The sequence below is a fragment of the Dendrobates tinctorius genome, unplaced genomic scaffold (genome assembly GCF_039654945.1).
Source record: "Dendrobates tinctorius isolate UK_male_01 unplaced genomic scaffold, ASM3965494v1 ptg000116l, whole genome shotgun sequence".
In the NCBI taxonomy this organism is placed as follows: Eukaryota; Metazoa; Chordata; class Amphibia; order Anura; family Dendrobatidae; genus Dendrobates; species Dendrobates tinctorius.
The window spans coordinates 2,425,998-2,453,477 of NW_027361784.1; the positions used below are offsets into that span (position 1 = coordinate 2,425,998).

The 27,480-nt window shown below is 46.6% G+C and overlaps 1 protein-coding gene and 1 pseudogene across 1 annotated transcript in view; both read left to right on the forward strand.

Annotated features, from left to right (window-relative positions):
• Positions 1 to 2,166: 2,166 nt before the first annotated feature.
• Positions 2,167 to 27,480, forward strand: part of ATP6V1C1 (ATPase H+ transporting V1 subunit C1) — a 131,594-nt gene continuing 106,280 nt past the window's right edge. Inside the window, exon 1 of the mRNA XM_073590105.1 lies at positions 2,167 to 2,307. The gene's annotated coding sequence lies outside the window, so the exon portion shown is untranslated. The remainder of the gene's footprint in view (positions 2,308 to 27,480) is intronic.
• Positions 25,312 to 25,429, forward strand: LOC141101390 (U2 spliceosomal RNA; annotated as a pseudogene).

A 27,480-nucleotide genomic window follows, 5' to 3' on the forward strand; every position in this document is an offset into this window, starting at 1 on the left:
TCCCTTTCCTTCTGTGCAGGCATTGCAGGACTTTAGGCATCCATGGTTACGACCACTGATTTAGTGACAGTTAGCTAGTTGCTAGTGGTTGCAACCATGGATGCCTAAGGTCCTGCAATGCCTGCACAGGATAGCACTGCAGCCTTGCAGCGCTGGGGTCCTGGGTTTAAATCCCACCAAGGACAACATCTGCAAGGAGTTTGTATGTTCTCCCCATATTTGCGTGGGTTTCCTCCCACATTCCAAAGACATACTGATAGGGAATCTAGATTGTGAGCCCCATTGGGGAGAGTGCTGCGGAATATGTTAGCGATATTTAAAAATAAAGATTATTATTATTATTATTATTAAAGGTCCTGCAATACCTGCACAGGAGGAAAGGGACATAGCGAATCAGAAGAACTACAAGTTTACTACATTTCTAATTGGAGGCATTTGCTAATATTATTGTTATTGCATATTGGGATATGATTTTGGAGATGGGAATAGTCCTTTAATGTTGTAAAAGTGAAACCCAAGAATCAATGGTTGAATTGTGTTTATTTTTGCATTCAAGCCTAACAAGAATTGTTTTTTTTATTATTTTTCAGTTTATTATACAGTAAATTGAATTGTATACTATAAAAAACAAGCATTCACCTGGCTATGAAGATGGAAAAATAAAAAAATAAATAAAACTATATATGTTAAAAGTGGCAGGAGGCAGAAAGTGGTTAATAGGACCAGGGAACAGAAAAAAAAAGTCCTAGGTTGCTGGAGTCATAAAACTAGTTATCAACCTGCCTGGAAGCCAAAAAAAACCCCAGAAAAACAGAAAATGTTCAGGCCTTGGCAGGTATCTAAAATAACATTGAACTACCACGCTGGGTCATAACAGATTACAACCAGTGCAATGATATCAGGAAGCCAAACTTGGGGTAAGTGCACACAGCGTGTTTTTTCAGGCAGATTCTCCCTCGAAACCGACTGAGAAAGCACTGCACAAAATGAACATAGTCCGCAGCAATGTAAAAACAACATTGCTGTGCACATGTTCAGTCTTTCGTTACTTCTTTTTACAGCTCCTGGGTTTGGATACCATAAAGTAGTTAAAAGAAGTAGCATGTTCCTTCTACCTTAAGCTTCAGCTAAAAAGCTGCTCTGTAGTTATAGTGTAGATTACAGAGAAAAGCTGCCGGCAGCTGAGCCAACTCAAAGACGACCACACAACCTCCAGTAAAGATGCTATGGGAAAAGGGCCGCCAGCTTTTTCCTGAAGCAAAACCTTTGGGCTGTGTACACACATAATTTTTTTTTTTTTAGGAGTTTTGTGGAGCAGAAACTGGCTATGGGCACACAATGTCTTAAACCTATGAAAAAAGTGTTCAAAAGAACGGACATTTGCATTTCTATGTCAAACACAACACACTGCACACATGTTCAGGCTTTTCAACACTTTAGGTTTCTAAAAATGCCAAGCGGTTAGAAGAAGCTACAAGTCATTTCTTCTGGTGTTTTCGACGCCTTTCAGAGAGTTTTGTCATCATTTCTGCTTTAGAAAAAAAAACATTAGCAGTTTCCTCATTACTCAATGGAGTGAAAAAAAAAAAGTGTAAAAAGATGTTCTAAAAACCATAATAAAATCCTACAAAACACCGCTGGTGGCTAAAACCATGAGAAAAAAATGCTTAGGTAATTACCTAGAAATTCTAGGTATTTCAAGATTTGGGAGAGTTTCCGCTCAGTTTTTGTTTCAAAAACTCTGCTGCAAAACTCAGTGCGCATGTAGCCTCAGTTATGTTTAAATAGGTGGTTCACTACGATGTATAATTCCCCCACCAATTTAATACTTGTATAAAAAAATGCTTTTTTCGTAAATACCTCTTTTTGCTATCTGTACCTGTGAGTGGCGCTATCGCTGACCACTTGGCATCACATGGCTCTGCTACAATCGCCGTTGACATCCACTGATGTCACGTCAAGTTCCAGAACCAGTTGCATCACCCAGGCGTGACCCAGTCGCACGCTCCCCTCCTGATTGACTGAGCTGTGGACAGCGTTTCACCGCACGTCACAGCCCAGTATCCAGCGCGGCACGTCACAGCCCAGTATCCAGCGTGCGCTCTCCCTTTCTCCTCTGCTTTCATTGCCCGCAAACGTGCGCTGGATACTGAGATGTGACGTGCGGTGAAACGCAGCCCACAGCCCAGTCAATCAGGAGGGGTGTGTGCGACTGGGTCACGCCTGGGTGATGCAACTGATTCTGGAACTTGACATGACATCAATGGATGTCAACGGCAGCTGCAACCGGGGGTCACATGATGCCAGGTGAGCAGTCACCGATAGCGCCACTCACAGACACAAATGGCAGCAGAAGGTATTTACAAAAATACTTCTTTACAAGGTTTAAATAAGTTGAGGAATTACAAATTGTAGTGGATCACCTCTTTAAGTAGTGAAGACATCAAACAAAATCCATGAATATTAGCATTTACAGTATGTAATTTAAATGACATACTACATATGATAAACAAATAGCAAATTCATTATTAGTGGCCTCCATGTGGGAGAAACTATATCCAACTTAAGTATTTTGCATATTTGTATGTGATGAATATTAGTGCTGACATTCATTATTTTCTGCCTAGCGAATTACAGCTGAGCTGCAGCAATTATTTTGTAATTATGGTACAGATGTCACCACCTAGTGGCCCCTTTATGAGATCACACCTGAGGGCAATGTACTGTGTCTTGGTTTGTGACTTGGACGGTTGCGCTAATACATTGCCATGAGGTCAGAAACACTGAGGATATTCAAGATACAAATTCGTCTGTGTATTAAAGCTCATTCAGACGAGCGGATATATTAGAGTTGTGGACGTGACTGGCCCAAATTTTTGCAGTCTTCTGGACGAGCCCTTACTGTACAAGTGTTGCGGATGATATTTTTCCTCCTCTTCAAGGCTTTGTTGGAACATTCAAAATCTAAGATAGAAACAAAATAAACATACATCCTGCAGTAAGTAAAAGTAATAGTGCATCGAAATAACATGGGGAACATAGTAAACACTGTTCTTGATTAAAAAAAGAAGCGCAAAAGTCGTCCAGCGCCAAGGTATACCCAATTGGGACGGTCCAAACCTCTAGTATGAAAATCTTACTATGTGACAAAAAAGGCCTCAATGTCAATAAGGGTCGAGCAGCAGGACCGAGCCCAAACTGTGGACAACCAGTTATGGGGAACTATATAAACGTAATGTCCAGCTCAAAGAAAGGGAGGTCTGCTTGCTGGATGGGTAAAGTTAGCGGCACAGCCCCAGTTTAAAGCAGAAATCGGATCTGTACAGAGTGAACCCAAGCATCTTGCTTTTGTGAATGCTTTCATGGGCTGGAATTGTTTTACTGATTAAAATGGTAAAATTGACCTTGTTGCATATAGTAATTCAGGGCTGCCACTAGGAATTTCGGGGCCCCCTTGAGACTCCACGCAGGGCTCCACCCCAGCCCCACCTCCACTCCTCCAACTGTCCACAGTCAAAAGATTTTTTAAGCCATCACGACAAGGTAGACTCTTTTGGCTGAGCCCTAGTCTACTCTAACCTATTAAACATTTGTTAAAATATCAAATACAATTTTGGTAGATTTTTATTTTTCAATTTTTAAAATGACCAATAATAAAACATACAGGGGACAAATACCATCGCACCATGGCCAGACACCATATTACCACCATATAGTGACCAAATAATAGCACATACAAGGAACAAATACCACCACACCATGTCCAGACCATAAGACCACATATTACCACCATAATGACCAATAATACCACATACAAAGAACAAATACAACCACACCATGTCCAGACCACATATTACTACCACATAGTGACCAAATAATAGCACATACAAGGAACAATTACGCCACACCATGGCCAGACAACATATTTCCACCACATAGTGACTGAATACTACAATACTGATCGATCAGTAATAAAAAACACAATACTAATATCACCATAAGTGCCATTATACACAGGAGATCAGTACTTAGTATGCAGTGTCAGTTTACACGTAATACAGTGATCACCGGTGACATTGTACACAGGACCGCTGTACATAGTATACAGTGTATAGTGTCAGTGTACAGGTAACACACAAACTCAACAGTGACGTCTCTAGGTGAAGTCCTTCATCTTTGCTTTTAATCTTCATCCAGCACAGACCACAGTCACAAGCCAGGGCTTGTCTCTGCAGTTAATAACACAGTTATCTAAAGCACTGCTTGCAGAACACATTACTTATTTTTTTCCCAAATTCTAAACTACACCAGATGAAGGAAAAAAAGGTGAAAGTGTTGCTCTGCACAGTAACAGGACCGCCCCCCATATAAAACAGTATCCTCAAAAATTAAAATAAATACATCACTACTTACCTACCTGGCCCCCGTGTGTCTCATTCCTGGCTCCAGCCATATGTTTTCCTATCCTGCCCCCACATGATGTCTCATCCTGCCCCACATGATCTCCCCATCCTGCCCCATCTGTCCCATGATCCTGCCCCATCTGTCCCATGATCCTGCCCCATCTGCCCCATGATCCTGCCCCATCTTCCCCATGATCCTGCCCCATCTGTCCCCATCGTATCCATCCTGCCCCATGATCCTACACCATCTGTCTCCATCCTGCCCCATGATCCTGCCCCATCTGTCCCATGATCCTGCATCATCTGCCCCAAGATCCTGCCCCATCTGTCCCATGATCCAGCCCCATCTGTCTCCATTGTATCCATCCTGCACCATGATCCTGCACCATCTGTCTCCATCCTGCCATATGATCCTGCACCATCTGACTCCATCCTGCCCCATGATCCTTCACCATCTGTCTCCATCCTGCCCCATGATCCTTCCCCATCTGTCTCCATCCTGTCCCATATTTCTGCCCCATCTGTCTCCATCCTGCGCCATGTTTCCATCCTTCCCCCTGTGTCTCCATCCTGCACCATGTCTCCATCTTGCCCCCTGTGTCTCCAATCCTGCCCATGTCTCCATTATGTCTCCGTGTCTACATTCTGCCTTTTGTCTACATTCTGCTCCTTGTCTACATTCTGCCCCCGTGTCTCACATCCTGCCTCCATGTCTCCCAGCCTGCTCCCGAGTCTCCAATCCTGCCCTTGTCTCCATTCTGCCCCATGTCTCCATTCTGCCCCATGTCTCCATTCTGCCCCTTGTCTCAATTCTGCCCCTTGTCTCAATTCTGCCCCGTGTCTCCATTCTGCCCCATGTCTCCCATCCTGCCCCCAAGTCTTCATTCTGCCCTGTGTCTCTATTCTGCCCCGTTGTCTTCATCCTGCCCCGTTGTCTTCATCCTGCCGAGTCCCCATTCTGCCCCCATGTCTTCATTCTGCCACAGTGTCTCCAATCCTGCCCCAGTGTCTCCATTCTGCCCCCTGTCTCCATTCTGCCCCCTGTCTCCATTCTGCCCCCTGTCTCCATTCTGCCCCCTGTCTCCATTCTGCCCCCTGTCTCCATTCTGCTCCCTGTCTCTATTCTGCCCCGTGTCTCTCATCCTGCCCCAAGTCTCCATTCTGCCCTGAGTCTCTATTCTGCCCCGGTGTCTTCATCCTGCCCCCGTATATCCAATCCTGCCCGTGTATCAATTCTGCCCCGTGTCTCCATTCTGCCCCTTGTCTCCAATTCTGCCCCCGTATCTTCATCCTGCCCCAAGTCTCCATTCTTCCTCCATGTCTTCATCCTGCCCCAGTGTCTCCAATCCTTTCCCAGTGTCTCCAATCCTTTCCCAGTGTCTCCATTCTGCCCCTTGTCTGCATTCTGCCCCTTGTCTGCATTCTGCCCCTTGTCTCCATCCTGCCCTTTGTCTCCATCCTGCCCCATATCTCCAATCCTGCCCCTATATCTACATTCTGCCCCGTGTCTCAGTTCTGCCCCTGTGTCTCCAATTCTTCCCCTGTTTCTCCATTCTGACCCGTTTCTCCATTCTGCCCCAGGCAGGATGAAGACACATGGTCCATGTGTCTCCATCCTGCCGGTGAAACTGTCACGTGGACCTGTCCTGTGTGACGCAACTAGCAGGCCGGTAACTAGAACAACAGGACGCGGCACGTGATACTGTCCTGTGTGACACGGCTCGCAGGCCGGTAACTAAAACAACAAGACAAAGGGAAGGGAAGGATGGTTGAAATTAACACTATCACCCACACTGATTATAAAACCTGTGACTCTTTTATAGCAGAGCCAGCAATCACACCTGCATAATAATCATGTGCACTTAACTAAAGAAACTAGAGTGCAATGACGCTCACCACCACCGGGGGTAAACTTAGAACAAACGACACCAAGTGCAATAATCCTAATGGCCACCGGGGGCAAAAACCAACCTTAAGCACAGCTTAGGGAAAAAAAAGGTTACCTGTGCTTTGTATATGTCCTGATCCTGCATGGATCATGACAATACTCTCCCCTTAATGAGGGGCCTCTGGACCCTCAAAACCGCTCCCCATCAGGGAACCACCTACAGCAGGGACGTCCAGACCCAGAGTTCACCCCAGCAACTACCTGCATGTCAGGTTGATGAAAATCGAGCCCGCTGGTATTGGCAACGTATGTTCTGGAGGCAACACACATCTCCGAAGCTCTGACCTGGGGAATGGGTTGTGTATATTTGGTATGAGCTGGTAAGACTCCACAACACACTTCCACTGGATGCTCTTTGGTGGCTACCCATACACGCTCGTTCAGACACAGGTCCGGACCTGAACGTTTATTGCCACTCGTTCGTTTGTCACTACTTGGAGAACTCTTTCTGGGATTGATAACAGAGGCATCCCCCTGTGTCACCATACTCACACCCCCGCACGTCACCAAGGAGTATACCACCCTCCAACCCCTTCCACCACGAGGTCTGCGCCTCCCAGGGTTGCCAATGGCGAGGGTTGAGACTTGCCCCTACTCTCCTGCAGCACATCTGCTGCCCTCACCGGAGAGGAAGGGGTCCGTTGAAGAGAGACGGCAGAGACAGTAGTTCCTAGGCAGCAGTCCTCACATGAGTGCCCCCAGCTGACCAATTCCCTCGCCCGCCAATCTATTACCGGGTTGTGTATCTTCAGCCAAGGGAGGCCTAAAACAATAGGTACTGGCATTCCCTCCAAGACGTAGCATGACAAGGACTCCTCATGATGTCCTATACGCAGATGGATACTCTCTACGACCTTGGTCAAGCTCCCCTGGCTCAGTGTTACAGAGTTTATGGCCCGGAAGCTTATAGGCTGAGCTAGCATCCTACACCTCAGAGCATGAGTCTGGACAAAACGAGCATCCACCAGACTAACTCCTGCTCCGCTGTCCACAAACACCGGTATCACCTCCGGTACCCCGCCAGCCAAGACCTTTGCTGACATGGTACTTTGGGAGGGCAAAATGGAGGAAATGTATACTCCCTGGTCGCCTCCCTCCAAGCGACCAGGGGAATGCGGCTTCTCAGATGGCACAGATAATTTGTTGCGCAATGGGCAAGCCTTCAGGACATGACCAGTCTGCCCACAGTACAAACATGCCGACACCACTCCCCGAACCGTAGGCAGCTCCGTACACAAACTAGCTCCTCCTACTTGCATAGGTTCGTCTGGAGATCTGGCATGAACTGGGCAGGCTCTCATAAAATGGCCCGGCTTCCCACAGAAAAAGCATACCCCCCACCACGACGAGCCGCAGAACCCCCTTTTTTTGTATCAACAACACCGGGCTGTCTGGGTTCCTCTGTCTGCACTGGTGGGTCCTCCTCCCTAGCGAGGACATCAGGGGCACTTTTTGTATATGTCTTTCCCTAAGGCGTCTATCCCCCGGATGGCAAGGGACATGGGGGCCTCCAGCGACCTGGGAGCGGCGTACTGCACCAGAGTATCCTGCAACTTTGGAGACAAACCCTGCACAAATTGACTCCTAAGTGCAGGGTCATTCCACTGAGTATTAGTGGCCCATCTCCTAAACTCTGAGCAGTACTCCTCAGCAACCCAGGCTCCCTGTTAACACCTTCGGATTCGAGTTTCCGCCAGGGCGACGCTATCGAATCCCCATACACAAGCGCCAAATCCGCAAAGAACTCGTCCACGGACTCTAAAGATGGAGAATCATCCTGTAGGGAGAAGGCCCTGGATTGGGGATCCCCTTTAAGAAGGGACATAATGATTCCCACCCGTTGCTCTTCACTCCCTGATGAACGAGGGCACAGCCTGAAATACAATTTACAGACTTGTTGAAACACCAAGAATTGATCTCTCCCTACAGAAAATCTGTTAGGGAGGGATATCTTGGGTTCTGGCATAACCTGTCTCTGAACCAAGCCCCCAAAGCCCACCAACTGCTGCAGTTGCTGCACCAACTCACCGCGCAGCCCCCTAATCTCATTAGTAAGGGTCTGCAGCATTTGGGCAAAGGTCTAACTGGGTCCATGGCTCAGCACAAAAAAGTTGGGGTTGGTGATAATGTCACGTGGACCCGTCCTGTGTGACGCGACCAGCAGGCCGGTAACTAGAACAACAGGACGCGGCACGTGATACTGTCCTGTGTGACATGGCTCGCAGGCCGGTAACTAAAACAACAAGTCAAAGGGAAGGAAAGGATGGTTGAAATGAACACAATCACCAACATTGATTGCAAAACCTGTGACTCTTTTATAGCAGAGCCAGCAATCACACCTGCATAATAATCATGTGCACTTAACTAAAGAAACTAGAGTGCAATGATGCTCACCACCACCGGGGGTAAACTTAGAACAAACGACACCAAGTGCAATAATCCTAATGGCCACCGGGGGGCAAAAACCAACCTTAAGCACAGCTTAGGGAAAAAAAAAAGGTTACCTGTGCTTTTTATATGTCCTGATCCTGCATGGATCATGACAGAAACACAGTGCGGCTTGCCGCTTTCAATAAAAATTAAAAAAAACAACTTTTTTGTTACCTGGCCGTGCTCCTGCGGCGACGATCTCCCCTGACGTTTCAAGCGCACACTTGTGTTATGATTGGGTCACTGAGGAGGAAAGAAAGACCAAGCTAAGCCACAGAAAACCAGAGAGGTTGGTAACTAAGCGGATTGCAGAGCCCTGATCCTATCCACACAACTAGCAGTAGCCGTGGAGCGTACCTACGATGATCCTAGACGCCTCGACACAGCCGGCGAACTAAATAAGCCTAAATCAAGAATGGGGAAATCTAAACTGCCCCAGAGCAGACCCCAAAGGAATAGATAGCCCCCAAACATATATTGTCGGTGAGACAAGATGAAAACACAAACGCAGGTAGGAAAATAGGCTGAGCAAACGATGGGGCCCACACTAACTAGACAGGACAGGAAAGGAAAGACACTGTCTGCAATCACGCAAAAAACCCTGCAAAAAATGTCCAACACGTCTGATAGAAAAATTCTGAAGTCACTAGACTTCGCCCACTATATCAGCACTCTGAATATATCGGCATATTCTGAAAGCAGAGCAAAAAGAGGCCAATCTAATAAGGGACAAAAACAAACTGGCACAAGCAGTAACATAAGGATGGAAATTCAGCAAAGCCCCAGCCGGGGCTGGCTGACCACACAAAACTGAATAGACAAAACCAAATCAAAAGTGAACAATAGCAAAGAACACGTAGCTTGAGCATGCAGGGACTGAACTGGAAAGACCACAGGAGGCAGGAAAAAATCAGCAGGGATAGAGGGAGTCGGCTGTCTTAAATCCAATCAGAAACTCCAGATGTCCAATCATCCTCCTCATTATCAGGTGGCAGGCCTCTGTTAATTAGATCAGCTCCATTACCTCCTGTAACCACCAGAGGGAGCCCGGAAAGAGAACTTGCGACCCCTCTGTCAATATAACCAGCTCCGCTACCTTCACTAGTAACCAGAGGTAGGCCAGAAAGTGAATTCACAACACACTTGCCGGCGAATGAAAATGACGTCATGCGCCGGTGACAAGCGCGCTGACGTCACTGCCAGCCTCCGATTTGCTGGCGGCTTTAACTATTGCCGTGCGGGCCTGTACAGGCCCACAATGCAATAGAATAACTGAGCCTGCGCCTCGGACGCAAAGGTTCAGTTACTGCACCATACGCCAGTCAGGGCAGTTATGCCCTGATGGCGGCCCTGTAGTAATCAATCACAATTCTGCTATCGACATTGCAAATCGCTGCTGCAGTAAATCACAGAGCTCGGTGCTTGTGCCATCCACATCGGCTGAGACACCAATCTCAGTGATTGACTGCAGTGATGTGAGCTGTTGACATAACATCACCACTGCAACCTTTGGAATAAATAACTTCAATCAATCGCTTCCTATGCCCATCAACAAGCTTTTTACACCTCTCAACTAGAATTTTGGACAACTCTTCTGCAAACTGCTCCAAGTCTCTAATATTTGAAGACACCTTCTCCCAACAGCAATTTTAAGATCTCTCCACAGGTGTTCAATGGGATTTAGATCCCGACTCATTGCTGGCCACTTCAGAATTCTCCAGTGCTTTGTTTCCATCCATCTGTGGGTGCCGCTTGAAGTATGTTTGGGGTTAGTACCCTTCTGGAAGACTCATGAATTAGGACCCAAACCCAGCTTTCTGACATTGGGTACTTCATTGCAACCCAAAGTCTTTTGGCAATCTACAGATTTCATGATGCCTTGAACTCAGTCAAGGCACCCAGTGCCAGAGGCAGCAAAACAACCCCAAAAAATCTTTGAACTTCCACCATATTTGACTGTAGGTACTGTGTTCTTTTCGCATTGTTTTGAGTAAACAGTAGAATGATGTGCTTTAACAAAAAGCTCTATCTTGGTCTCATCTGTCCACAAGATGCTTTCCCAGAAGGATTTTGGCTTACTAACACACATTTAGGGAAACTGTAGTATAACTTTTTTATGTATCTGTGCCAGCAATGGGTCCTCCTGGATCTCCTGCCATAGCATTTCATTTCATTCAAATGTCGACAGATAGTTTGCGTTAACACTGATGCACCCTGAGCCTGCAGGACAGCTTGAATTTCATTGGAACTTGATTGGGGCTGCTTATCCACCATCCAGACTATCGTGCATTGCACCCTTTCATCAATTTTTCTCTACAGAGAGATTAGCTACAACACCATGGGTTATAAACTTCTTGATTATGTTGCACACAGATGATAAAGGAACATCAAGATCTCTGGAGATGGACTTGTAACCTTGAGATTGTTGATATTGTTCAACAATTTTGGTTCTTAAGTCCTCAGACAGTTCTCTTCTCCTCTTTCTGTTCCCCATGCTTTAGAGTGGCACACACAAACATGCAATACAAATATTGAGTCAACTTCTCCCCTTTTTTCTGGTTTCAGGTGTGATTTCCATATTGCCCACACTTGTTACTTGCCACCGGTGAGTGTGAACAAGCATCACATAGTTGAAACAAAGTTGTTTAGCCACAATTTTGTAAAGGTGCTAACAATTTTGCCTGGCCCATTTTTGGAGGTTTGTGTCAAATGATGTCCATTTTGCCATTTCTTCTGTGCTTGTTTGAGTCATTCAAATATAAACGTTTATTTCTTTTGTGTGTACCAAAACACGTGTAACTGCAATCATTTTCTGTATCAATTTCAAGGGTGCCAACACTTTCAAAAGCATTTGGGAACTACTGTTCTTAGAGTGATAAAAAAATAGATAATAATTCAAATATTTTTGATTGAGCCCTTATAGATACAGCCCTGTCTTCATAAACCTCTAGCTCAGTTACCAGTGTCCTTTTTGAGACTATGACATTGAGTTATCCATTTTGGGCAGGAATGAAAGGAGCAGACCATGTGTTATCTATATAATTCCCAGCTGTGGTCCTGAGCCAGTGTGAGCTGGACGATCTGGGGGGAATCTATGGAACATGATATGGAAGCGAACAGGTGATTATTAGTCCGGTCTGCGTCATTCAACTTCTCCATGACCTTATTAGCCCTGATTTTAGTTTCAGGCTGTATCAGGCGCTGTATCTAGATCAGGCTCAGCTTATCTAATCACTAGCAGTTCTTTATTATACAAGATGGAACAATGCTAACGGGCTGTAATCTGCAAATAAATGGCTCTGAACAGAGACCAGTTGTTTAATTCAATGGAAAAAAGTTGTTAATACATTCAGAAAAACTTTCCTAGTATACGCCATATCATTGTGATCACAGGAAATCTGACCTCTGCATCCCCCACCTATCCTAAAAATTAATTGAATGTGTCATCAGAAAATATTCTATTGTTTAAATCAGGATTTTATTTTGACCGTATTTATAAAAAAAAAATACAGATTTTTTAATTTTATTTTGCTTAGCGCTGTCTATCACTATGTAATTTTCACACTGGACTCTACTCGGACAATCCCTTCTCAATAACTATATTCTAAGGCGAAGAGGCTCGGAGCACCATTCTGCATATTGGTGCTCCTTGTCCCTGCCTCCGCCATTAGCGGGTGACAGTTCTGGCTTCTCAGCTTTTGCTGCAGACAGTGGTTGCTCCAGGTCACTATCAATCACCAGTGATGAGGGTGGTGACATGCAAAACCAGTGGGTGGATCAGTGCGCTGATCCTTTTGGCTTCCCTAAGGGCGCATTGAGAAGTCCATACAAATCGTTCCAAAATCAGATGGACTGGCTGCGGGTCTCCTGAAAGCTTCATAGAAATTTCCGTACATTTCGGTCTGATCTCAGACCGATTTGTACGGACGTTTGAAGCTGCCCTTAGGCCGGGATCACACTACTGCATGTATTTCTATGCAGCCGCAGCTCCGGTCCTGAGTGCCGGCGGCAGCGCCGGGTGTTGATGCGAGAGACTCGTGCCAGTTTCTTGCATCACACAGGTAGTGTGATCCTGGCCTTAGGGTTTTACCAACCATTCTGATTAGCATATCTGATAAAGCTTCAGTTTAGATTAGAGCATTAAAGGGGCACTTTTTATAAAAGCTACTTCCCCTACAAGGTTGTGAGTTTAGTTTGGACTGACAGGATCCCTTTAAATGCTGCTGTCAGAAATAGACAGTTAAATGGATGGACAGCAGCGATTGCAGCTAGCTCTGATCACTGCTGTCAAAGGAAGGTGCCAGCTGTATTATACAGCTCACAACTGCTCCATACACCTGCACCCTCCTCCTCACTCAGTCCAAGGGTGGAAGGCGATAAAGGGAACCTGTCACCTCATTTTTGGCACATGAGATGCGGCCACCGCCATCAGGGGCTTATCTACAGCATTCTGTAATGCTGTAGATAAACCCCCAATGTAACCTGAAAGATAAGAAAAATGAGTTAGATTATACTCACCCCAGGGTCTGGACCTATGGGTGTCGCGGTCCGGTCAGGCGCCTCTCATCTTCTAGTGATGACGTCCTCCTCCTTACTTCTGCCGCGGTTCCTGCGCAGGCGTACTGTCACGCCGTTCTGTTTGTATTTGATTGTCGGCATGACAATGCATGTTTTCTGCTTTAACCCCTTATTCCTTTCCCCCTAATTGAGCTGGGATACTGCTGGCTGTTACCTGTATGGAGCCTGCTCAGTTCCCTGCTCTGCTGCGTAGCTTCACTTGTGGTGTTACGTCTTTGCTCTGCTGCTTGACCATTCACATGTGCGGTCCCTGGTCGCAGCTGTGGAAGTTGTCCGCGGGTTGTGAGGTCATTTCCAGCTGGTGCATGACTTTCCACGTGTGTCTAAGCTTGCAGATGATGCCAGGTGCTCTAAGCTGCAGTTCCTGCACTGATTGTGCTGCAATGGTTTCTGTGTATGCTTAGGGTGTGCGCGGCCACACCTCCCCTGCTTTTATCAGGGTTAGTGTGTGTACTTGAAATGCTGTCCCCAGCCAATTGCTGAGGGGCAGCTCCTTTATAAACTGACCCTGCCCTATGGGCGGGGCCAGAGCTACTCACAACTCACAAAGCTCCTGAACCTTGCGATGTGTGTCTCGTGTCTGAGTCCCTGGACCTTTTGTCTATGTACTGTGACTTTACTTTAAGTAAACATTACTTTATTTATACCTGAAGTTGCGTGGTGTCATCAAGTCCTACGTGTCCTTGTCCACATGCTCAGCTGCCACAGTATCCCGGTCGCTGCCCTTCACTAGACAATATAGAGTCACTGCACACGCTGGTTATGCTTAATGTGAAATAAATGTATTGCTTGACGGTGAGGAAGCGACATCTATCGACGTTTCGGCCACATCGGCCTTTATCACAAAAGTCGCCCTTTAAATTGAATGTAGGGTCTGTTTTCACCAAATCGATAATGTCACTGCTAGGCATAAATGAATTGATAGCATATTCAAAGTTGCCGATAATCCTGATTCTTGAGGAGGTGGTGGACTGGTAAATATGCCAGAGAGTTATTGGTGGCGCAGTGGGTGAAGTACGCACAGTGGTGCCAAAGCAGTGACTAGTTCGGGTAGGCCCGGGTCCCCCTCTGTGGTATAGAGGGTCCATATTGCGCCCCGGGGGATGCCGGCCCTCGCCATTGGCGTGGAGGCGCCTGCTGGGCCATGTCTGCGGCCGCAGTCATGACACGTACTTTATCTGTCCTGTTGAGTAAAGTACTGCAGAGCGCAGGTGCCGGACCTCTCTGACATTTCCGGGCACCTGGGCACTGCAGTACTCTGCCCTCAACAGGGCAGATAAACTACTCCGGCGCAGGAACCGCGGAAGCAGTAAGGAGGATGACGTCATCGCTAGAAGATGGGAGGCGCCGGACTGAACCGCGACACCCATAGGTCCAGACCCTTGGGTGTGTATAATCTAAAGCCCCCGTTACACACTGCGATATCGCTAGCAATATCGCTGTAAAGTCACCAATTTTGTGACGTTGCAGCGATATTACTAGCGATATCGCTGCATGTGATACTTACCTCCGACCGGCTCCCCCGCTGGTTATCGCTGATCGCGCGAGAAGCTGCTGGACCATTTCTCGTCGTCCACTTCCTGCGGCGCTTCCTGCTGTGACGACGAGCGACGCGTGGAGCCGGGCGGGAGGACGCAGGATTGCCGCGTCTGACAGGTAAGTAGCGACCCCCGTCCCCAGCGATGTCGCTGGTGAGATCTGCCTGTGTGGCAGCTCACTAGCGACCACCCAGCGATTCACCAGCAATCCTGACCGCGTCATATCGTTGGTCGGGATCGCTGGTGAGTCGCTAGGTGTAACGGTACCCTAACTCATTTTTCTTATCTTTCAGGTTACATTGGGAACTTTTTTTTAAACATTTTTTGTAAAATATATGGCTTCAAAGAGACGCTTTTCTTAATGCATGTGATAAACACATGCTACTCTCAAACATCCATCACCCAAGGGCTAAAACCGCAGCTCTTTTATTGGATACATTATGAAAAGCTCGTGACATATCTGTTTAACTGAGACTTGTATACTTAAGTATACTGGAGAAAAAGAGAGGCCACAAGGATATCCTTTTAACCTGTGTCAGATAACAGAGCCTATGGAGGTGATTACAAGTACATCGGGAGCATTCCTGGCCCAACCATGGTCTATCTCTGTCGTGGTATGTTACGCGTCGGATTCCTGACTCTGCACAGCGGGAATCCAGAGCCAGACATCCAGCGGTCTCCCATTCTCCTCTGACTGCTCTGGGTGTTGCTGCCACCTCTGGTGCAGCAATGGTAGCGCAACCTGTTCTGCAGGGAACCGCTCGTGCCGTGCTACTGGGCATGCCTGCAAGGTGACCTCTCACTGGAGAGCAGGGGTCACATGTTCAAGTCCTGCGTCGGATCTGATTGGTCCTTTCCAGGGTACTGGAAGGTCCCAGAAGCGCATGGCTATAAAAAGCCTGCATGGCGGCTCGGCCATGCTCTAGTGTAGCATATTATGCTGTGTGTGTATGGTGATGGATGCATGGACTGGTGACTGACTTATTAAGAAACCCCTACCCTCTGATAATACGAGTGGTGACCGAGTGTTGGTTAGTCAGCTCCAGATTGTGGCAAGGTACACGCCACTGTGCCACCTGCACTGCACACTAGTGTCCGACGGTGCCCGGCCTTCCGGCGCCATCGTCCCGCGGCTTTAGTTATTGCCGTGCTGGGGTAGCAGCGTCCATTGGCGGTTGCAGCTGCAACGCCACCCGCTGGGCTTCCTGTGAAGCTAACAGGGCCAGCGTCTTTATATTAGTTACTGCCAAGCGACTCTGTGTCTGAACAGAGCCGCTCTTAGCATTCGGATGACGTTAACCCAAGCGCAGTACTTCACATTTTGGTGCATCTGCCATTGTCCAGCAGCGGTCTTACCATCTATCGCACGGTGGACCCCGGGCGGCGAACGCACCACCTATTATTTATATCTGGTGCGTTCCGCCGACCCTAACAGTGGTAGCTATTGAGGGAGGGCTAAATTAACCCTTCACAGTTGAACATTAATGTGAAGGGTTAAAACTAAAATCAAAGCTGAAGTTTCATTTTGTCCATTCTCTGAAGGTTTCGTTTCTCCATTTTTGTTGCTGTAAGATAAATTTTTGTAATTGGGATGGGCTGTCATGAAACCAGACTGTTCCCATCAGGTGCAAGATAAGGGAGGCGGGGGTGTAGAATTCTGAAGAATATGCCCTTATACTACTTTTGGATACGGACATATATATAGTTTCCGGTTTTCTTGCAATATTATTGGCTTATAAAGTGAAGTATTACCATGATGCTATTGGTGGTTGAGAACTTTGCATAATTAAGCAAAAGATTATAAAAGAAGTGACTAAAATAAAGGGGCTTAGTGATCTGCCTTGATCCTCCCGTACAGAGACCCCCGTCTCCGTGTGGTCATTTGAGTTGCTAGCAACACTGTGGAATAATTTGGACATCACTGGCTCAACCTTGAAGGGTTAATTTAGCCCTCCCTCAATAGCTACCGCGACATCCCTACTACTTTATGGACCCATCTGGAAATCTCATCCTAAACCTAAATGGAACAAAAGAATGATCAGAGACCAGTTGCTTCTTGTTCTAATATCTTCTTAAGCGTTATGGTGAGAAGTCTTTATTCATTGACTTACCCTTGGACACAAAGACTAACCATAAACCTAAAAGACTGAATTATGAATTTTTTTATGGCAGAAGCCAGATTAGCAACCACATGTTTAGCAACTTTGAGGGCTGTGTCACCGGTTCTTTAAAAAATTGCTCCCCAATGAAAATTGAAACATTTCCAATGTTCCATTTTACAAACATTGTTCCTGCTTGATAAATGTCAACCATCATTTACATTTGTATTTGATAAATCAATAGCCACTATATAATATATTTTATTAGATAAATCTGCTTCTCTCTTTTCTTGGATTCATCTTTTGTTCAATTCATGGCACAAATCTGTATTCAATGAAGACAGACTTCCCCATTACAAAGATAGGAGGCGAAAGTTTGTGCTTTAAGAATTCTATGGAGTAGGGAGGGTGTGGAGCTTAGAGGCAGACACAGACATTCAACAGCAAGGTTCCCTGAACAACCGTAACAGTTCTCCATAGAACTTTATGAGCACCAACTGTCATCTCCTCTTTCAGTATTGGGGAAATCTGTATTCGCTGAAGGTACATTTTACACGTGAACTGAGAATTTTGACAATGAATGCTGAGTCCAGGAGGAGAAAGAAGCAGATTTTTGTGATAAGATAGATTGCAAAGTTTTATTTTCACATGTTAAGAGTAAAGCTATTTTACTCTTTTGTAATTATGTAATAGGCATGTAACCCAAAACTCTATATCCTCTGTGAGATTGGACAGTGCCCCTGGTGTAACTCAGCCAAGAGTCATTACATTTGATGAGTAAAAAAAGCAGAATTGAAGTCTGGGTTTTTAGTTTTGCGGGATAAACGTAACATTTTACAGCATATGATCTGGGATTTGCTATGTACGTGCCTACTGCTGCCTCCCGCCCGGAGTGAATATGCCATTATCCATGCTGAATCACAGCATTTAAATACTCTTCTTGGCTTTAGATATGCTCAGCTGTAATTACCCGTGATTTATATGCAGTGACGTAAATCACTGTCCAGAATCTCATCAAGACGTACTCAGTTAATAACAGTATCACTGCTCTGTGTAAGAAGATAGAAAATAATGGCATATGTCAAGGATGATATGGGTAAAAATTAACAAGTTCTTCAAGAGAACCCTTCGCTGGATTTTTTAATTTAGGCCGGGGTCACACTTGCGAGAAACTCGCACGAGTCTCGTGTCTCAATACCCGGCACTGCCGCCGGCATTCGGGACCGGAGTGTGTGACTGCATGTATTACTACGCAGTTGAGCGCTGCTGTCCGAGTGCCGGCGGCAGTGCCGGGTATTGAGACGCAAGACTCGTGCGAGTTTCTCGCAAGTGTGACCCCGGCCTTAAACCGAGTACCTCCTCCTCCAATTACTGATACTGCACTGATTCTGGACCAGTTTTACTTTTTCTTCTGTGCCCCTTCGTACCAAAGTTATGCCCCCTATTAAAAATGGTGCAATTTTTCCTTACTACCAACTGGGCGTATACCACAAAACATGTTCTGTCTGTGAGCATGGTTGTGTTTTGATTGGCTATCGTCAAAGGAGACAAAACAAAGTGGTGCCGTATATACTCGTGTATAAGCCGACCCGTGTGTAAGCCAACCCCCCCTAATTTTGCCACAAAAAACTGTGAAAACCTATTGACTCGAGTTTAAGCCTAGGGTGGAAAATGCAGCAACTACTGGTAAGTTTCAAAAATAAAAATAGATACCAATAAAATTAAAATTAATTGAGACATCAGTAGGTTAAATGTTTTTGAATATCCATATTAAATCAGGAGCCCCATATAATGCTCCATAAGATGCTCCATACAAAATACACCCCATATAATGCTGCACAAAGGTTAATAATGCCCCCATAAGATGCTCCATAGAATAATATGCCCCATATGATGCTCCATAAAGGTTATGGCCCCATAAAATGCTCCATAGATTATTCCCCCATAAAGGCCCCGTCTCACTAAGCAATCTCGGTAGCGAGATCGCTGCTGAGTCACAACTTTTGTGACGTAACAGCGATCTCACCAGTGAGATTGCTGTGTGTGACAGCGATCAGCGAGCGGCCCCCCTGCCGGTATCGCTGATCGCTGCAAGAAATCTCTGGACATTTCTTTGGTCGCTGGTCTCCCGCTGGCCAGCACACATCGCTGTGTGTGACAGCGGGAGACCAGCGATCAGGTGTAAAAAATAATAAAAAAAATAAAAAATATAGTTATTCTCACCTTCCGATGTCCCGTTCAGCCATCCCGCCTCTCTCCACGCTCCGGTCCCAGTGATCCTTTGCACGAATGACCGTGAGACTTTGTTATCCCGCGAGACCGTGACATCTCGCGGTCATTCATGCAAAGGATCACTGGGACCGGAGCGTGGAGAGAGGCCGGAAGACTGCGCGGGACATCGGATGGTGAGAATAACTATATATTTTTTTTTATTCTATTTTTTACAGGATGGCCAGCGATGCCGGGCGCTCGGCATCGCTGTGCTGATCGCTGGTGAAGCTGTCTGTGTGACAGCTCACCAGCGATCACATAGCGACTTACTAGCGATCCTGACACCTTGATATCGGTGTCGGGATCGCTGGTAAGTTGCTTAGTGAGACGGGGCCTTAAGATGCTCCATAGATTATGCCCCATAAGATGCTCCATAGATTATGCTCCATAGATTATTCCCCCATAAGATGCTCCATAGATTATGCCCCATAAGATGCTCCTTAGATTATGCACCCATAAGATGCTCCATAGATTATGCCCCAATAAGATGCTCCACAGATTATGCCCCCATAAAATGCTCCATAGATTATGCCCCATATGCTGCTCTATAGATTATGCCCTCATATGCTGCTCCATAGAATATGCCCCCATATGCTTCCCCATAGAATATGCCCCCATATGCTGCCCCATAGATTATGCCCCCATATGCTGCTCCATAGACTATGCCCCCATATGCTGCCCCATAGACTATGCCCCCATATGCTGCTCCATAGACTATGCCCCCATATGCTGCTCTATAGACTATGCCCCTATATGCTGCTCCATAGACTATGCCCCCATATGCTGCCCCATAGACTATGCCCCCATATGCTGTGCCATAGAATATGCCCCCATATGCTGTGCCATAGAATATGCCCCCAAATGCTGCCCCATAGACTATGCCCCCATATGCTGCTCCATAGAATATGCCTCCATATGCTGCCCCATAGAATATGCACCCATATGCTGCTCCATAGAATGTGCCCCCATATGCTGCCCCCATAAGATGCGCCATATATTATGCCCCCATATGCTGCTGCAAAAAAAAGCCATACTCACCTCTCCTGCCCAGGACCCAGCACCTGAGATATTCACCTGTCCGGGGTCCATCTGCTCACCGCTGTCTGCTGCTTCTTGTGTCAGTGACTGTTCAGCCAGCAGGGGGCGCGTCGCGCACTAGCCATTCACCGCGCCCCTTGCTGCCTAAACGTCACTGACACAAGAAGCAGACAGAGCGGTGAGCAACGATGGACCCGGGGACAGGTGAATATCGCTATACTTACCCCGTCTGGTGCGGTCTCTGCAGCCCCGCTTCTCCCGGTCTCCCTTCCTGCCTTCAGTGGTCACGTGGTACCGCTCATTACACTCATGAATATGCGCATATTCATGAGTTTAATAAGCATTACCACGTGACCGCTGAAGGCAGGACGTGAGACCATGGAGAAGCGAGGGGGCTGCAGAGACAGCGCCAGGAGGGAGTATGATCTCTGACACCCCCGCTCCCCCTCCCTCGGCGACCCCCAGGTATATGACCCGTGTATAAGCCAAGAGGGGGACTTTCAGCCCAAAGAAATGGGCTGAAAATCTTGGCATATACACGACAATATACGGTATATGCCCAATTGGTTGAAGGGAACATTTTCATTTTTATTTCCAAGGATAACTTGAGATTGGCGGGGAAGAAAAGAAAAATTGTTGCAGAATTAGTGGAGCAGTGGCAATTGGAATAGACAGCTTAAAATATTTTATTTAATAAATCAATAGTACACATGACAATAAGAAACTTCGCAATAAACAGTATGTCATTAGAAAAAAAAATGCTTTCTTCTCTACCAGAATTTAATCATTTATTCCCGCAAATCTTAATTCTTAGATAAAATCTGTATTCAGTGAAGACAGATTGTTACATTACTGAGATAGAATCTTATCAGTAGCAACTGCCATTTCCTATGTAGAGAGAACGGGAGCGGAGGATGGAGGAGCTAGCGGCAAAATGGCCTTCCTGTTTACATAGACTCTTATTGTCATGATCCCAGTGCAGGTTTTTGAGCTGCACACCGGGGGTTAATGTCTGGAGCTCTGTGCAGGTTTTGACCTGCACACTTGGGGTTAATGATTGTGGCCTCTTTCTGGTTCTGGGAGAGCTTCATAAACCCCTGAGTAGCTTTAATCCCTGCCAGTTATACTTTTGCCTTTGGCCGAGTGTACTGACCCCCGTGTGCCTGTTTGTTGCTATAGCTTGTTTATATGGTTCTGACCCGATTCTGTTTCCCGTTGTGAGTTTGCCTGTTGATTTTGTACTGCGTTATTATCTGTGTATGACTCATTGCCTGTGACTTGACTACTCTCTGCTCGCCCCTCTTGTACCTTGCAACTATCTGTGTATGACTCATTGGCTACGTCCTGACTATTCTCACTGTCTATGCCCCTTGGTAACTTTGTCGCGCAGTTACTCTGCTAGGAATTGTCTTGCAGCTCCTAGCTCTGTGGAGTTTAGGCCACGCCTCTAGCAGTCACGTGCTTCAGGTCCTGCGGGTGTGAAGTACACATCTACTCGGTTGCTGCCCGCTCCACAGGTAGCTTTGAGCACTGTTCGCTTTACTCAGGACACGCGCACTGGCTCAGTGAGCAAGTTCAGTGCGGTGTCTCTGACATTATAACTGGCCTACAATTTTTTTTTTCCCTCCTCACTTCTGCAGCATGGACCCAGGGTCCGGCTACCCTTACCAATCCCTGTGCCTTCTTCTCCAAGAAGTTTTCTTCAGCTGAGAAAAACTATGATGTAGGCAATAGAGAACTTCTTGCGGTCAAGCTGGCGTTTGAGGAATGGAGGCACTTTTTGGAAGGGGCGGCTCACCCTATCACGGTTGTCACGGATCACAAAAATTTGGCATACCTTGAATCTGCTAAGAGGCTTACTCCTAGACAGGCCTGTTGGTCACTTTTTTTTTCACGATTTCAGTTCTCAATTACTTTTCGACCGGGGTCCAAAAATGTTAAAGCGGATGCCCTGTCCAGAAGTTTTGATCCAGTGTCTCCCCCTGAGCCGCCGTCCTCCATTCTTCCCCCAGGGGTGGTAGTGGCGGGGGTCTCAACTGAGTTGGAACAAGAAATCCTAAGGGCTCAAGCCCTAGCTCCGGCAACCAGGCCAAGCGATAAACTGTTTGTTCCAGATTCATTGCGGCCTAGACTTCTGCAGGAGTTTCATGATTCTAGGCTGAGTGCTCATCCAGGTATCACGGCCACTAGAGAGGCAGTAGCCAGGGGTTTTTGGTGGCCTTCATTAAGGTCCGATGTCAAGGAATTTGTTTCTGCTTGTGACGTATGTGCCCGTTCCAAAAGCTCGCATAACCGACCGGCTGGGGAACTCATACCTTTACCGGTTCCTGATAGGCCATGGACTCATCTTTCCATGGATTTTATTACCGGCCTTCCACCTTCCAGGGGCAATACCGTGATCTGGGTGGTGGTGGATAGGTTTTCTAAACAGGCCCATTTCATTCCCTTGGCAGCCTTACCTTCAGCAGAAACGTTGTCAAGATTGTTTGTGCAGCATGTGGTCCGATTGCATGGGGTACCACTGAATGTTGTGTCTGACAGAGGTGTGCAGTTTGTGGCCAAATTTTGGAGGGCGTTCTGTATGAAATTGGGCATCTCACTCTCCTTCTCGTCGGCATATCACCCGGAGAGTAATGGTCAGACAGGAGGATTGGTGTGATGCATTACCGTTGGCTGAATTCGCTTTTAACAACCGGGTGAGTCAGTCCACCAACATGTCCCCATTCCTGATTAACTATGGCTTTAATCCGCATTTTGGGGAGTTTTCTCGGGTGGATTCCGGTTGTCCAGGAGAAGAGGAGTCCGTTCAACGGTTAAAAAACCTCTGGGCTGAAGTCCAGCGTAATATCTCTCGAGCCCAGGGGAGATACAAATATTTTGCGGACAAAAAGAGAGCCTCGGGAGACATGTTTCAGGTGGGAGAGAAGGTTTGGCTCTCCACGCGTAACATCAACTTAAAGGTACCATCAGTTAAGTTGGGACCAAAGTTCATTGGTCCGTACGAGATTATGGAGATAGTCAACCCTGTGGCATATAGGTTGCGTCTCCCCACCTTCTTAAAAATATCTAATGTGTTCCATAAGTCTCTGTTGAAACCAGCAGGATCTGTCAAAGAGAACTCTGAGACTGTTGTTCCTCCAGTGCTGGTGGAGGGTCAATTGGAGTATGAGGTCGAACATATTGTGGACTCTCGGCGGGTGCGCTGCTCTTTGCAGTACCTGGTCCACTGGAAGGGATATGGACCAGAAGAGCGCTCATGGGTCCCTGCTCGCTCGATACATGCAGATCGCCTGGTACAGGCGTTCCATGCCAAGTACCCGGGGAAGCCTGGGGGTCCAGAGGCCCCCCGTTGAGAGGGGGGTACTGTCATGATCCCAGTGCAGGTTTTTGAGCTGCACACCGGGGGGTTAATGTCTGGAGCTCTGTGCAGGTTTTGACCTGCACACTTGGGGTTAATGATTGTGGCCTCTTTCTGGTTCTGGGAGAGCTTCATAAACCCCTGGGTAGCTTTAATCCCTGCCAGTTATACTTTTGCCTTTGGCCGAGTGTACTGACCCCCGTGTGCCTGTTTGTTGCTATAGCTTGTTTATATGGTTCTGACCCGATTCTGTTTCCCGTTGTGAGTTTACCTGTTGATTTTGTACTGCGTTATTATCTGTGTATGACTCATTGCCTGTGACTTGACTACTCTCTGCTCGCCCCTCTTGTACCTTGCAACTATCTGTGTATGACTCATTGGCTACGTCCTGACTATCCTCACTGTCTATGCCCCTTGGTAACTTTGTCTCGCAGTTACTCTGCTAGGAATTGTCTTGCAGCTCCTAGCTCTGTGGAGTTTAGGCCACGCCTCTAGCAGTCACGTGCTTCAGGTCCTGCGGGTGTGAAGTACACATCTACTCGGTTGCTGCCCGCTCCACAGGTAGCTTTGAGCACTGTTCGCTTTACTCAGGACACGCGCACTGGCTCAGTGAGCAAGTTCAGTGCGGTGTCTCTGACACTTATAAGTAGCATCTGCCATCTCCTTTCTCAGTATTGTAACAATCCGTCTTCACTGAATACAGATTTTACCCAAAAATTGAGAATTTTCAGAATGAATGATCAGTGCTGGCAGAGAAGGAACCAAATTTCTCGGCAACTTGCAAATGCTAAAGTGGAGCACAACAGAGGGCAGCTGATTCAGGAGAATGGAGTGAAGCCCAGGACACATGAGACAGGAGTGTAACCATTTTATCCATTTATTGAATGCAAGAACACAAACTTAGTCATAATGAAGGACAGATTATGGTTGGTGGATGTCTTTGGTCAAATTGCTGGAGGTCATTTAATCAACACCTACTGTCTCAACGACATATAGGAAATGTGGCCTCTCACCTATGTAGTTGTCAACATTGAAGCTTTTAGGGGTGAAGGAGAAAACAGAGTTGGCTTCTTTCTTAAAGGCCTTGGCTACTTTATCTTTATTTTACCAAATGTGTTGTGGACATGATTTTGTGACACCTACTAATACATATCACAAATTCTCCTTCCTCACAGACTGTGCAGATTTCCTGCCCCAAAATTTCTGCTTATAAAGGAGAATGGAACCAGACCTGTCCATCAGCCTCTTCCAATTGAAAAACAGCTTTCCTGTGTAAGGTGTTTTTCATTTGGAGGAGGCTGATGGACAGATCTGCAGACATTTTGTTGGTAGGAGAGCTGTGTAATCTGTGAGAACGGAGGAGAACCTGTAATACTTCTATATTATTAAATGCCACAAAATCATGTCCCCAATACATTTGGTAAAACAAAGATGCAGACTAAGTGCCAGTAAAACCAGAATTCTGGTGCATTTACAGTTAGGTCCATATATATTTGGACAGAGACAACATTTTTCTAATTTTGGTTCTAGACATTACCACAATGAATTTTAAACCAAACAATCCAGATGCAGTTGAAGTTCAGACTTTCAGCTTTCATTTGAGGGTATCCATATTAACATTGGATGAAGGGTCTATTTTGTCTTTTCCCTCACTTCCCGGTCTTTTGGCTAAGATCAAGTGCAGTATCTGTTCTTATCTGAACATATAACACCGGTCTACACTTGACAAAAGTGATTGAACAAGAAAGAAGAGCTTTGGATCTAATTTGACATTGGAGGAAGAAGGTGGTCATGGTTCTGAGGACTGGAGGAGATTTGGGGAGACTTGAAAATCTTCAAGGAAAACAGCAGCGAGACAAAGACCTCGCTCGAGGAATTTGTCCAGAAAAGACCGGACAAATTCTGCCCCTTCCAAAAAAGAGTTTGCGATCCAGCTGCAGAAACACCAGAAGGAAGGAACCTTGTGAGCTCAGGGAAGAAGGACGATAAGAGCCTGGGGCAGGGAAACGTCAAGATTGACCAACTGGATGCTTCTTCCTCCCTTGGGCACGCACGTTACCTCCACTTCCAGCTAGAAGAAGGAAGCCCGGAAGCTTACCCAAAAATATCGAACCCTGAAGTTTTGGATGAGGCAGACGATGGTGTGGAAGCTCACGGAGGTCTTTCAACCATCTGGCCAGGGAGTGGTTCCACAATCCATGCTACTAGTCCAGTGGAGTTGCTTGTAGGTCAGTAGGGGTCACCATTCTAATCAGCTTATTAGGGGAGGGTTGATTCCGTTCAGGAGCTTGTCTGTGGTAGGTTACTGGTAGCAGACAGCATATGGGTGGGGGGAACCAGTCAGGTTCACCACTGTGTATACGTCTTCAGTGAAGACTGAGTGCCTGAAGCTCCTCCAGTTCCTGCATCCTCAGCTTGCCACCACCAGGACTGTAGTGATGGCCAGGGATTTCAACTGCCTGAGCAAACAGGATGGACATAGTTCTGGCACATCTGCTAAGTTGGATGTCACATCCAAGTTGCTCATCGAGATAGTGATCAAGGCCTCTCTTGTGGATGTTGTGGGTTCCATGGGGAGAGGCTCCACAAACTATTAGTAGAGCCGACCCAAAAGCTCACTCCATTTCACGATTGACTCTGTGTTCACCTCTTGGACAATCCACCAGAGTAGGCACTCTATGGCACCCTGCTTCTTCTTAGACCAAAGAGCCATTTAATATCAAGGTGTTATCAGCCATGGTCTTCCTTCTGACCCAACTCCTAGAAGCTGAATAGTTCTCTGCTGAAACAGGCTGAAGTCCTGAAGGAGTTTAGAGTCGCTTATGCTATGTATCGGTCCAACAAGGGAAGCTTCTAAACTGTTTGTGACTGGTGGGGGGAGTATGTTAAATATCAGTTCATAGAGTCTTTCAGGCCAAGAGCTGACAGCAGGCATATGAGAAGAGGGATTTCAGAGGAATCCAGTGCAAACTGCGGTCGCTGTAAGACCTTATTCACTGAGAATGGGATGTGAGAAAGGAGCTGGAGGAGACAAAAAAAGAGCCTGAAAAGGCACTTTGCTGAAGAGTCCAAGAGAACTGTCTTCCATTCCATAGTGGAGAACCTAGAGAAGGGTGAGAAATGTAATTCGTTCTTTTTCAGAAAACTCTATGCTGGCCACACTCCCCTGAATGAACTGCAAGACGAGAGCAGAAGCATGCAATATTTGAAAGAGGAAAGTGATGAAAGCAATCAGTGCCTTCACAGCATTCTCTACTCCTACAAGACTACTGAACCTGTAGCAGCTGATGAGTTCCTGTCAGGTATCAGTAACCATTTTTATCTTACCGGTTGCCACTGGTGTTCCTTTGATAGTAGGCAAATTGCTCTCTGCAGCTAAAACTTTTAGGACCGGCAGGAGCCCAGGCAGTGATTGTCTTCCACTGAAGATCTATGTAGCACTGGGAGACCTAATCTGTCCGGACATGTTGGAACTGTACAAAGAGATAGTGGTGAAGGGCAGAATGCCTCCATCTTTGAATGGTGACAATTCTGTACAAGCAAAAGGGAGAAAGGTGTGACTTGAAGAATTGGCGTCTCATCACGCTTCTGAATGTGGATAAGACCATCGTCGCATCGCAGACAGTGTCACCCTCAGTCGAGTACATCAAGGCCCACTGTGCACACACGGTTCTGGTCTCTTAGAATCAAGAATATTTCTTTTACCAGGATCCACATGAGTTCATAGGCAAGGCACTCCACAATGTCATGGTCACGAGTGTCTGGGCGCAGATGTTTCCGCAAGGCGAACCCATAACACACGTGACCCTGGATACAG